The following is a 14,328-nucleotide window of genomic DNA, read 5'->3' on the forward strand; positions in this document are numbered from 1 at the left end:
GGAGAAGGATCTAACCAGCAGGGAGCGATAGAAACCGGCTACTAAATGTTTGTTGTTTGTCCGTATGGTGTTTTTACGTTCCATAGAACCAGTGGTTATTCAGCAACGGGACCAACGGCTTTACGTGACTTCCGAACCACGTCGAGAGTGAACTTCTATCACCAGAAATACACATCTCTCACTCCTCAACGGAATGCCAGAGAATCGAACTTGCGGTCACTGAGGTGGCACGCCACCATCATACCGATCATGCCACTGAGGCGCTGACTACTAAATAAGATCAGATTCTAGGGAAAAAATGGAAGACTGAAGCTTATATCCCGACAAGAATCTATCAGGAATCATCCATGATTATAACAAAGATTTCATTTCCTTTTTAATTTTTGAAACTTGCGTGCTTACGAATATGCCTGTTATGTCACACTAATGCATATTGGTACACATTTACGCAATAACACGCTAATTATTGTATATACCTTTACGATTGTTGAATGAGCATTCACACTTTTTAATTGATTAGCTGTACGGCTGATCGCCAGACGAGTGAATTGATTAGACTTATAGCGTATCAGAAATTGGTTGGTTAACCACCAGGAAATGCGACACTTGAAACATCCTTAGGGTAGGTCATGGAGCTATCAAAATATTACTGGCTGACAACCGGCGGGATGCCATCATCTGAGATGACACCTTCCGATGACAAGAGGTGCATTACTCGCGAGCGTGCGCACACATACTTATGTTTGTATATACATTTGTATGTATGTATGTAGGTATATTATGTATATATATAAAATTTCATATAATCATATATTATACATACATACATACATACAACATACATACATATATACATACATACATAATATATATATATATAATATATATATATATATATATATATATATATATATATATACAAATACATATATACTTAACATGAAACAATTGTTCATTGTTCATCATACAAAATAAAAGAATTGCTGAGAGAAGAGAGAGAAGAGGAGAGTAGAGAGAGAGAAGAGAGAGACGAGAGAGAGAGAGAGAGAGAGAGAGAGAGAGATTGAAAACAAAATCCCACAGCTTTTTCAAGCTGGCCAAAGAGAAGATTTCGCATTGCGAGAATACAAAGAATTTTTTATTTTGTTTCCGTAAAAAAAAAAAAAAAAAAAAATAAAAAAAAAAAAAAAAAAATGGGGGAATTCACCACATACTTTCCTGCACTTTCCTGGCAACGTGGAGTCTCCCAGTCACGGGATGTTCGTTGGCAATAACAGAGGTTTGCACAAAAGCATTTGGCAGCGAGGAGCCTCTCCAAATCTATTTAATCCGGGAAGGCCTTCCTTCCTTCCCCCATGCTGAAACAAAACGTGATTTCACATAGGGAGATTCTTCTCCCTCTGCGCCTCGTTGGTTTCCCAATTACACCTGACTCTGTCAGGACATAGAATTTAGGCCAGAGGCCAAGGGCTGGGACCTATGAGCTCATTCAGCGCTGAATCGGAAATTGATAATAAAAAGGTTTGAAAGGTGAAAAAGGAAAGCCTCGCTCTTGCAGCATTAAAAATCTGTTAGAAGAGGGACAGAAAATAAGATGGGAGAGAGATTATGAACAATGGTACTACACAATACAAGGAATTAAGAGCATTGCAGCTAGGGGTCGAAGAGACGCTGCAAAGAACCTTATGTAATGCCTGCAGTGCACCGCTTGAGGTACACTGATGGCACTTCCCCACTACGCGGAGGCCTTCCACCATGTTGAGACAGAACGTGGTTTCCATGGGAGATTTTTCCCACTATGCCTCGTTGGTCTCCCAAACATTAGACCCAACTCCGTTTAGCCCGAGCTGATGTCATCATTGGCTTATTTTGTTTCTGTGGTCATTTCCACTACTGGACGTCCGTATAGAGATTTTTCAAAATGTATCGTTAAATTTTTTTTTTTTTTGGTATCCCGTAATAGCAATAGCATTTTAAAACTACACTTTATTTTTATAGTCCTCTGTCTTCCATAGGTATTGTAAATTAACAAATTCGAAATTAGTTAGTTTGCTTACAGTTCCTTTCCTTCTACTCTCAAGTCTTTGCAGTTACAAGGGTGATCTTGTGTTCCGTTGGCTATTACGTTCATATGATCGACGACACGTATCTCCTGGTTAACATCGCGAGATATGAAAAAGGTTTTCGGGTGAAAAGAACCACCCAAAAGGATTAACATCTCCCTTATGCAGAGACAACATAAGACGTTCTCTATCACACGTTCTTAAGGCCTGTCCACACGATCGGGCCTTATCGGCGGACTTCCCCTCTAACGGGCACACTTGACAGGCAAACCGTCAAATTGCCCGGTGGGTCTTGTAGCAAAATCACCACGGTGGTGCCCGATGGCTTGAGCTTCGACCCTGGCAGACGTACTTTAACCATATACATTTCTTTTACTGAGCCATTCTTTGCACCATATTCTCTTCTTTCTTCTTTTTCATCTCACACAAAGCAATTATCATGCTACACAATGTCTTTTTTTGCGGTAGGCACCATGTTTATCGTACCGCACTGAACACACTACTGGCATCGTCGGGCACGCCCACCTCTCCATCGCCTCACCTGTGTGGACAACATTCACGTGTAAGCCCGCCAGAATTTGTCCGTCAACCCCGGAGCACGCCGATCATGCCCGCTCGTGTGGACAGGCCTTTAACCAGACATTTCTTGACGAGGAACTAAAAGATGAAGTAAGACATCCGAGAGGTCTAACCTTGAAGCAGTCGAAATACCCTACTACTCCAGGCATTTTACAGTTTTGGGGGGACAAAAATGGTACAGAAGAAATCTTTTCTGATTCGTTTACAGTCAAGCAATACTAACAACATATTAAAAGTCCCAGTCCGAGAAAATATGGGAAAGTAATGAAAATTCACTTTTACGATTTCACTCATTTCAGGCCATCTTCAGGCTGGGACGGATGAATAACATTGTTAGAGTCTCTGACTTGGAGTAGACAGAACCTTATATTAGGTGTTTTTTCATCTTTCCAGATGATTAGATTACACTATGAAGTCTAACAAGAGGATTGGGTATGAATGAACAACAGAGACTGACCTGGCTCATGTCCTTCCCTGTATGTTCTGAGGTTAAAAGGGCAATGCAAGAACTTACAGGCATCAGATATGATGGTGGCGAACAAAGTAAAGAAATGCGTAAAGCTCGCCAGGCTCGTGACATGAAAGATATCAGTACATTGCTACTCACTTTGTCTGGTGAGTCCCTTTGATGATGAGACAGGTGGTTCACAACTAAGGAATATCATGACAGGAATACATGCCAGAACTTCTGTAGATGTGGATAATGCAAAGACTATAGGAGAGGACATATTGAATAAGATGACAAATCAATCGGTTACTTAGTACATTTTCAAGCGCAGTTACTAAGTACATTTTCAAGCGCACTGACCAAGCAATAACTATGGCAACAAAATTGGCAACTAAGATTGGTAGTGAGCACATACAAGTAGATCCCCAACTTCTCCTCCAGCGGTTGGTGATTGCAGCCAAGGCATCTGAGATTACTGCGGATATGTTTAACTTCGAATTGTGTAGTTTTCCACCTGCCCTGTTCGATGAATCTCTCATGATGAGGGAAGCCCAAAAATCAGGTTTTGTCAATGCCACCTGGTGTGAATTAAGTGAAGCAGACCAAGAAACACCAACCAGTGCAGTAAAATATGTACTAGATGGAGGAGCTTTGCTCCACCAGATTCCATGGTCTTCTGGTGTGTCAACTTATAAGGAAATGTATTTAACCTATGTTACATATGTGACAAGGAAGTATAGCCATGCAACTGTAGTATTTGATGGTTATGGAACACCCTCTACAAAGGATGCCACACATCAGAGGAGAGGAAAGGGAAAAGTTGGGATGGAAGTCACGTTCTCAGAGGAGATGGAAGTGTCCCAGAAAAAAAAGATATACTTCTTTCAAATACAAAGAATAAGGCAAACTTCATCATTTTGCTAGGGAAATATCTACAATTGAATGGACATAAAGTTGTTCATGCTGATGGTGATGCTGACTTCTTGATTACACGGGTGACAAAAGAATCAGCAGCATTATCAGACACTGTCTTGATAGGAAATGATACAGACTTGTTAGTCTTGTTGTGTTACTATGCTGATCTAAATACCCACAACATATTCATTATGAATGAATCAAAATTGAAACCAAGATTGTGGAATATCAAGAAAGTGAAGCAAGCACTTGGTGAGTCAGTGTGCAGGACATTCTTTATAAACATGCATTCTTCGGTTGCGATACTACATCATACATAAATGGCATTAGCAAGAATGTCTCACTGAAGAAATATGCAAAATACCAAGAATTCCGTAGACAGGCTGAAATATTCAACGCAGCAAGAAAATCTGTTGATGAAATCATATCAGCAGGAGAAAAAGCTTTAGTTAGTTTATGCAATGGTGAAGCCACTGATAGCCTGAACAACCTAAGGTATGAGAGATTCTGTGAGAAAGTATCAGTGAAAAGCTCCCACCTTATGTGTAGAGTTTACCACCAACTTCTGCATCAGCTAAATTCCATAGCATGAGAGTATATTTCCAAGTCCAGCAGTGGAAAGGTGTCTCCTCCCTTAATGCCAAAGACTGGGGTTAGGGTTTAGATAATGGGAGCTTTCTTCCAGTAATGACAGATATACAACCTGCCCCAGCATCGCTGTTGTCTATCATCAGATGTAACTGTATGGCAGATTGTGGGTCAAATAAATGCTGGTGCCGTAAAAATAACTTTGAATGTTCCTAAGCATGTGGCCAATGTCGTGGGTCAGGATGCTCCAACTCCTTATATGACATTTGTGAAGATGATGATATAAGATGACAGTGATGAATGTACTATGTAAAAGGAAAAGTCACAGATGTCAGTCATACTGTCATTCTAACTTTTTTTATTTTATTCTGTGTGGATGAAAGACTTTTCTTGTTCTTACATTGTAATATTTTCTCTATTTCTCATAAACTTAAAACAACTCAGTATCCCTTTGCTATAAATGCTTTTTTACAGGACCAACATATATAAAATTGTGCCTAGCATACTGAAGAGCAATGTAAATCATTAATAGATTACTGAGTGAACTTCTTGTGTTTGGATCATCAATTGTTAAGATCTATCTTTTGATGGTCAGAATCTTTTAGTATCTAGTTTATTTCTAGTAAAGTCATTTGAAACTACGTTTTACTGCAACAAAGAACAGATATTTGTACAAGCTGTGGAATTGTACTGCAAAATGTTAGGATGTGTTTACTGCTAACACAATTGTTGTTTAATAAATTTCAACTTATATTTTTCATGTCACTGGAATTTATCAAAATACATTTAATTCAGTGCTAATATCAGTTTAGATGTATTTAAAGCATTATTTATTTTTTCATAAAAGGTAGAAATTTATTTTTTTCGGAACTTTCATACAGCATTTTTTATATACAAGTCCTACAAATTTTTCTTTTTATACCTGTATTTTTTATTGTAATCTCGAAAATGAATTAAAATCTAGACATTTTAAGTGGGAAATTATGTACAATAAGTTTTGCATATAGTGTGTCACTACAAAGGGAAAAAACTGCTTTGGCGCCGTTAATAATGTATATAATAGGCAACCAAAGATACAGTCAGTAGTTGTAAGCATACTTGACAGTGGCTGGAGAAAACACTAGCTCTGCTCAAGTTCCCGGATTTTCTTATGCTGGGAATTTTTTTCTAGAATGTTAAGGCCTGTCCACACGACCGGGCCTGATCAGCGGACCTCCCCTCTAACGGGCACACTTGACGGGCAAACCGTCAAATTGCCCGACGAGTCTTTTAGCAAAATCACCATGGTGGTGCCCGATGGCTTGAGCTTCGGCCCTGGCAGACGTATGTTAACCATATACATATTTCTTTTACAGAGCCATTCTTTGCACCATATTCTCTTTCTTCTTTTTCATCGCACGAGCAATTATCATGCTTCTTCTTTGCGGTAGGCACCATGTTTATCGTACCGCACTGAACACACTACTGGCATCGTCGGGCACGCCCACCTCTCCATCGCCTCACCTGTGTGGACAACATTCACGGGTAAGCCCGCCAGAATTTGATCTTCTGTATCAATTATGTCCGATTTCATGAAGTTTTGGCCTTAAAAATCCTGGACTATGCCATTAGTAATTTAAATGATAGTGATCATAATCTGTACAACGGCAGCAGATAAGGATGACTCTTCAGATCAAAGAAACCGGCTAGACTTAAAACCTGTAGAAAGGAGAACCCATCCGATTCAGTCAACCTGAGTAAAGTCACAGTGAAGTACGATAGCAATACTCAGAACAAGGAGGCATATAAATGGTGATGAATGTTACTGTAGCTCCCAGATCAAATAAAATCAGAACCTCGAAGAACACTTCCTTTTTGCAATTTTAGTCTCTGAACTGAACTGATGTCAATCTAGCACCAGGCCTTGGAGACCAAGCCCGTTATACATACAGTATAGCTAGAATCACTGGTTGGCAAGTTATATTAGGCGAAGAATTTTTATTTGTTGGAAGCAGATTACACGTTCTATGGAGAGGTGTTCCGTTTCGTTAAGAATATCATGAGGACGAGGTGGACGAGGAAGAAAGGTTTGTTTAAAGGCTCTGTTGCGTCCGACTGTGTGCTGGGGTCATGCGAAAATTAGATAGGATATGGCAGAGGGATACTGAAAGTCGGACACAATGCTGGAGGGGATCTGTTAATTAGGTGGGAGTGTCTGGTGTTTGAACGGCCAATTAGTAGTCGGGCAAGAGCAGTTTCCCATCGTCTGATCTTGTGCCATGGGCTTAGCCATGTCACAAGAGTAGATGGTAATATGGTGGGTAATCTCGTATGAAAATATCAAAGGTTCTGATAATTAAGCACTGCTTTTAAAACTAATGTCAATAACAATGGACCAAATAGCTGATAAAGCGGTTACTAGAATTCCAATTACTGATTTAGACGAAGCCGATGTTTCACCACCTTATGGATTGTCAAGGGTTTGTTTTCTCTTAATTTCATAAAAAAATAAAACTAGACATTATACCATCTGTAAAGTATCCCTTGTCTAAGATGAGTGCAATTGGAACATTTCCATTAAGTAAAATAAACTTTGGGGTATCTACCCATTTGCTAGATACATTGCACTGGGTATTTTTGGCTACAACTTCACAAAGGTGCAACTACGATAGGGGGTGATAAGAACCCAGTCACAACACAAGATTACTTTTTCAATTTTTTATTATCCTCAATTTCAGTTTAGTTTAATTAAACTGCCTTTCACTCCTAGGCAATTTCAATCTAGTTTGATTTTAAGGTATTCTACTTAAAAGCGAAATTTAAACTCCTAAAACTCTACAGAGATACTAAACCTTACACTACGATCAGCATCATGTCTATTCCGAAAGAAGTTTTATTTTGTACGTCTATTCCGAAAGACGTTTTACTTTTGTATGTCTATTCCGAAAGCTATTTTGTTTTGTGTCTATATTCCGAAAGAAGTTTTATTTTGTATAAGTAATACCATATCTAAGATGGTTTGAAATTTTTGAAAATTTGGAACTTCTATTCCACGTAGACTAATCTAGTTTTTTAACTTTAATAAAATTAACCTCTTTAAAAAAAATTTTTTTCAGTATTTAAGTCAAAAGGACAACTTGCCCCTTTTAATTTACTAAAGACCTTAAATTTGATGAAACCGAGTATACCATATTTATCATTGTCTCTGGCTTAACTGTGGGATTCAATTTTAACGAAGTTTTACATTAGCTCTTAAGATTAAATAGAGAGTTTCAATTTGAATAAAGTAATTCATTATCTTAGCTTTAAGATTAACTATAGATAAACTGAAGAACTATACTAAAACCTTTCATGAAGTCCTTAAAACTCAGTTCAGCACTTAAAACATTGCACATTTTAAAATTAATAACAGCACAATACTAGCGCCTTTCAATTTAAGGCTTAAAACTCAATCCAGCACGTATAAACATTCCATTACTAATTACAGTCATCAATTATCAATTTACTTAACTCCCTATCATATTTAAATCAATATTATACCTTCATGTGAGTGAAAGGAACTTTTGACAACAGCTACAGTACTCATGTTAATCATACTCAATGTTAATCAAACTCAATGTTAATCAAACTCAATGTTAATCAAACTCAATGTTAATCAAACTCAATGTTAAAATGACCATTCACGATATTATCAGTTCATCAATCAAGGATTAATCCATAAATTACTTACGGGTTAAAAATATTTACAATTTCAGAATCAATTTAGTGAAATAAGCAAAATTTGTACATCAGGAATACAGACTTCTACGCCCTCAAATTGTAGCGACTTCAGCATCTCCAGTCATTTTCAATGGCCCTTCCATCGTAAGCCCTTCCATCGTAAGCCCTTCCATCGTAAGCCCTTCCATCGTAAGCCCTTCCATCGTAAGCCCAAGCAACAACTTGCGCAAGAGAATCAAATCCTCCAAATTGCAGTTTCAATTCGCCATCGTTCAAAGACGCGCCTGCAATTAAAAACAGAAGAAACTGGCAAAGAAAATGGGTACCATACCTCAAACCATAGTTTCTAAAGGTCACCTACGTATATATATCTCAATGTAACTATCTTTCAACCATTTAAAACCAGAGTATAAACACCTTGACTTAAAAAGACCAGAGCTAAAATTGAAGTAAAATTTATTGACATACTAGATAGGAATTAAAGACTTTGGTTAAAAAAAACTTAATTTTCAATTAAATCATTTTGAGTTAAAGATAAACTACTAAAGAAATTTGGTAAAAAAAAAAACACTATGTAATAGAGTTGGATAATTTTGATAGAGTTGGATAATTTTGAGTTAGAAAAAGCTAAAACAAAGTTTAGTAAAATTTAGTTACATTAACAAATTAGAAAATAGACATTGGTAATAACACAAATTAATTATGAGCTACATAAAAACAGTAAACTAGGAGTTAAATAAAATAAAAACTTAAGTAAATAGAGCTAGAATAAACTTAAGACTTTGGTAAATATATATATATATATATATATCTATATATATATATCTATATATATATATATATATTATATATATATATTATATTATATATATATTATTATATATATATATATATATATATATCATATATATAAATATATAATATATATATATATATAATATATAAAATTAATAATATATATATATAATATATAGAATTTATAATATATATATATATATAATCTATATATATATATATATATATATATATATAATAATTATATAATATATATATAATATATATATACTATATATATATATATATTTATATATATATATATATATATATATCTATATAATAATATATATATATATATATATATAATATATATATATATATATATATAATAGCTACATAAAAACACAGAAAATAAATTAAGAGTTAAAAGTAACTTAACTAAATGTCCCAAATAAATGAGCTAGATTAAGCTTACAGTTGTACCACTACAACACAAACAGCTCAAATTTCAATTACCCAAATATCCCTAATTAAGGGGAAATTTGCCGTGGTTATGCGCAAAATTAAGTAGAGATTTCCAAATCGTCGAATACACCCACCAAAAACAAATAATACCAAGCTAGATATTTCAAATTAAGTGAATACCAACGACTGTTAAACTCCCTCAAACTTACATCAAGTCTGAAGAGTTGCTGCAAGTTTCAGAGAGACCTCCACTCCTTCAGGGGCACCGCTCCTGAAGGGGTGGAGGAAAAAAAAAAAAAAAGTTAAAAACTTACCATTAGTTCCTCTGCTGACACACTTAAGAATGCCGACATTCAAACGTAGTTCAGCTGGAGACAAATCTTGCCAAAACTATAAAAGTTTAAATTTGAAGAAGTGAACCTCGCTAACTTGACCTCCATCACTGCACAAAGCGCCGCACAAACAGCTGTGAAGAAAAAACAAACAATGCAATTTGAAAACTAACCCGAAGTTTCGTTCAGCAGCAGACTAAATATGCACCCTTATAGTCTGTTAATGTCAAGAGAGCATTAAACCACCAAGTGCAAGTATAGGTATAACAGGTAAACTACCTACAGCCACAAGTATATTAACCCATCAATTGCGGGTATATGTATAACAAGTAAATCACCTACAGCCACAAGCATAAACTCCATATTAGAAAAAACTACCGTCAACTTCCTCACGAATGAGAAATACCACGCACTTCACAAGGAAAACCACTATCCGAGATTTGGGATCACAATCTCTAATAGTTCAATCACTTGCTGGTCTGTTACCAGCAAAGGTTTAAAGGTGCTGACACCAGCCGCCAAGGACGATGAAAACTAGAAGCGACGAATAATGATGACAAGCAGCCAAGGACGCTCAAAGCCTTCGACGCAATAACAACTCTTACTTAACAGATGAGGGAAACTTATGCTAAATATTTATGCGTGTGCGCAAATGATATTATACATTTATTTATTTATTTAGTGGAAGTTCTTGATTACTTTTATCCGAGGAGATATCGTACGTATATTGGACAGTGAATTTCAAGTTTCCTTAAGTTGTGTATTAATATACTGAAATAGATTTTGCACGCTTACACGTTAATATGCATTTAATTAATAATTAATATACGTATATATTAATCGTACTATATATATTATATATATACATATATATATATTATATATACATATATATATATATATATATTATATATGTATATATATATATATATATACATATATATATATATTTATATACTATATATATATATATATATATATATATGATATGAATAAAAATGTTTTCTGTTACAAACACAAAATTCCATTTAATAGAAGGAGCTCATAAAATCACCAAAATATGGAGAGAAAAGTACTATATTTCAGAGACTGCTGTCTCTCTTCAGAAAAGTTTACAGAAAAGGTGGTATTTATACCAAGAGATCCATCCACAGGTAAGCCAATTTAGGTCACCCCTGCTTATAATCTTCCTTTAATCTTCTTAAGCGTTGGTTGAATGAAAACTTTGTCGATTACATCTGAATCCCATGCTCCTTTTGATATGTTCATTACCTGCCTCTCTTTTATTAAGGCCGATTCCATCATTTGAGTCTTGTACCAGCAGTTGCTGCTATAAATTATATGCGACAAAAAAAGGGGAAAGGAGGCCAGCTAACCATTTAGAAATTTTGTAATTGAAAGCTCCGGCACATGAAACTCACAAAGACAATCTTCCATTCAGACGCATCGTTTCATGTGCCGGAGCTTTCAATTACAAAATTTCTAAATGGTAAGCTGGCCTCCTTTCCCCTTTTTTAGGTACCTTTTCTCCCATTCACGTTAAACATTCGGAAGATTTTTGTCACAAATTCAGCGAAGCACATATACCACTTCACAACATAAAACTTTTAAGCCTTGACGTAGATTCCCTATTTACAAAAGTACCTATACAGGATATTCTTCAGTTTTTGAGGGAAAAATTATCCCCCCATTCAGATCATTTCCCATTGGCGCTTGACAAAATAATAAAGTTAGTTGAATTATGTGCATCTAATAACGTATTTTTATTTGGGAAATCATCCTATAAGCAAAAATTCGGGTGTAGTATGGGTAGTCCTTTAATTCCTGTTTTAGCCAATCTGTACATGGAATATTTTGAAACTACTGTAATAAATGCAATAAAACCCAAAAACATGCTGTGGATGAGATATGTAGATGATATTCTAACATTTTGGGATAATAGGTGGGGCAATTTTAATGAATTCCTTTCAAAATTAAACGCATCAGCGCCCAGCATCAAATGTAAAGTTGAATGGGAAACAGACAACAAAATTCCTTTACTTGATGTTTTAATAATCAGAGACACGACAGAATACAAATTTACCATATACAGAAAACCAACGTTCTCACTTTCATACATTCACTACTTTAGCTATCACGACATTGCTATCAAGATAGGTGTAGACAACAACCTGTTCTTAAGGGCCTTACGAATTTGTTCCCCAGCTTTCCTGGAAAAAGAATTTGAACTAATTTGTAAGCAACTTTCGTCTTTAAAGTATCCTGACCATATAATTGAGAAAGCAATTCACAAAGCAAACGTAATTTTCTACTGACCCCCTCAAAACAAGACAAAGAGACACCCAACAATAAAATAAAAATTCCTCACCTGGACAGGATTAAGACAGTGACTCAGACCCTCGGAAAATCTAACCCTTTTGCATTTACTTACCCAAACACCTTAGCCAAATCCCTGATTAACGTCCAACAAAAGACATTCCCCAAGGAAACAAGGGTTTATGAAATCCCATGCCAGGACTGTGACCAATCTTACATCGGATTTACAGGAAAATCACTTCCCCAGAGATTAATACAACACAAACAGTCAATTAGGTATGGACAACAGAACTCAGCTATTTTCAACCATATAAATGAACATAACCATAGAATAAACTAGAATTTGTCACATATAATTTATAGCAGCAACTGCCGATACAAGAGTCAAATGATGGAATTGGCCTTAATAAAAGAGAGGCAGGTAATGAACATCTCAAAAGGAGCATGGGATTCAGATGTGATCGACAAGGTTTTCATTCAACCAACGCTTAAAAAGATTAAAGGAAGATTATCAGCGGGGGTGACCTAAATTGGCTTACCTGTGGGTGGATCTCTTGGTATAAATACCACCTTTTCTGTAAACTTCCCTAATTCATATATCTGAAGAGAGAGACAGCAGTCTCTGAAATATAGTACTTTTCTATCTATATTTTGTTTTTATGGGCTCCTTTTATTATAATATATATATAATATATATATATATATATAGATATATATATATATATACATATATATATATGTGTGTGTGTGTGTGTGTGTGTGTAAATATGCATGTATGTATAACCATTTTACCAAATAAGTCAGCGTATAACGAACTATTTTTACTGCGACCCACAGCAAGAACCACATGTTGCATTGCGACCCATTATACCGACATGTAATATATATATGTCAAAGACAAACTTTATTCGCTAAGTTCACTTATTTAGCATCAGCAATTCATATGTATATTTCTTATATTCCGCACATATTGGTATTGCATGTATCTATTTGTATGAACGTAAAAAATATTATTTAAAGAAAATAAATTTAGAGGAAATTCCGACACAGTGGTATGGTAGATATATATTTTTTAAAGTTGTATAATGAGATGGAAGTTGATTGATTGATTGGTTAGTTCTTACTGTCTTCGCAAATGAGATGGATGTGCTTGTTTGCATCCCAGTTGGGAACAGGATTTTTATTGATTGATTTGTTAGTTCTTACTTGCATCGCAACGACGAGGTTATTGACGTCGTTGGGAACAGGAAGACGATGCTACACATATATCAGGTGCAGTGTTGAGCCTCTTTCTGTCCTTCATCTTTAATTGAGCTAATGTCGAAAATCCCAGTCCACACAAGTAAGCAAATGCAAAAAGTAATGACAATAGAATAGCCTTTTAACTCTATAGTCAAAATTCCCTTTTGTTCTAAATCCAAAATGAGCACAATTTAATTTCTCTAAATCATTCTGAAGTGTGAATGAACAGCTAAGATACAACCACCCAGCTTCGGCTTCAGGTAACAAGTTTAACTCAATTATTGACTCCGGACTTTGGAGAGCAAATGGATTTTTCATCCAAAGACTCTTCTTCGCTGGTTCAAATTTCTTTTTAGGGAAATATTTATCATAGCTTCGAGATAGGAAAGTGAGATGTGACAAGATCTCCATTTTTAATCCTCTTTATATGTCATCATTGACAATGTTCTCAGCAGTGTGTTATAATAATGTTGGGAACATATGGGTGGGATGACCACTTTTAAGTCTTCCTTGTCCAAAACCCTTCAATACATTCAATAAGTTGAACCCCGTAGGAGGGTAGTGCCGTCAGTGGACCTCATGCGGTGCACTGTAGGCATTACTTAAAGTTCTTTGCAGCGTCCCTTCGGCCTCTAGCTCCAACTACTTTCGTTCCTTTTACTGTACATCCTTTCATATACTCTTTCTTCGTCTTACTCTCCACCCTCTCCTAACACTTGATTCACAGTGCAACTGCTTTGAGGTTTTCCTCTTGTTACACCTTTCAAACCTTTTACTGTCAATTTCCATTTCAGCGCTGAATGACCTCATAGGTCCCAGTGCTTGGCCTTTGGCCTAAATTCAATATTCAACTCAACTCAACTCAATAAGTTGAAATAGATTGCCGCTTTTTCATCGAAGTTTC

General features: G+C 35.8%; 1 long non-coding RNA gene across 1 annotated transcript; it reads right to left on the bottom strand.

Moving 5' to 3' along the window:
* Positions 1-8,188: 8,188 nt before the first annotated feature.
* On the bottom strand, positions 8,189-10,367 carry LOC135202751 (uncharacterized). The gene is made up of 3 exons (XR_010311815.1): positions 10,209-10,367; positions 9,849-10,000; positions 8,189-8,576 (listed from the first exon to the last, which is right to left on the bottom strand). It is a non-coding gene; the product is annotated as an uncharacterized LOC135202751 (long non-coding RNA).
* Positions 10,368-14,328: the final 3,961 nt, after the last annotated feature.

The sequence above is a fragment of the Macrobrachium nipponense genome, chromosome 33, assembly GCF_015104395.2.
Source record: "Macrobrachium nipponense isolate FS-2020 chromosome 33, ASM1510439v2, whole genome shotgun sequence".
Taxonomy (NCBI): Eukaryota; Metazoa; Arthropoda; class Malacostraca; order Decapoda; family Palaemonidae; genus Macrobrachium; species Macrobrachium nipponense.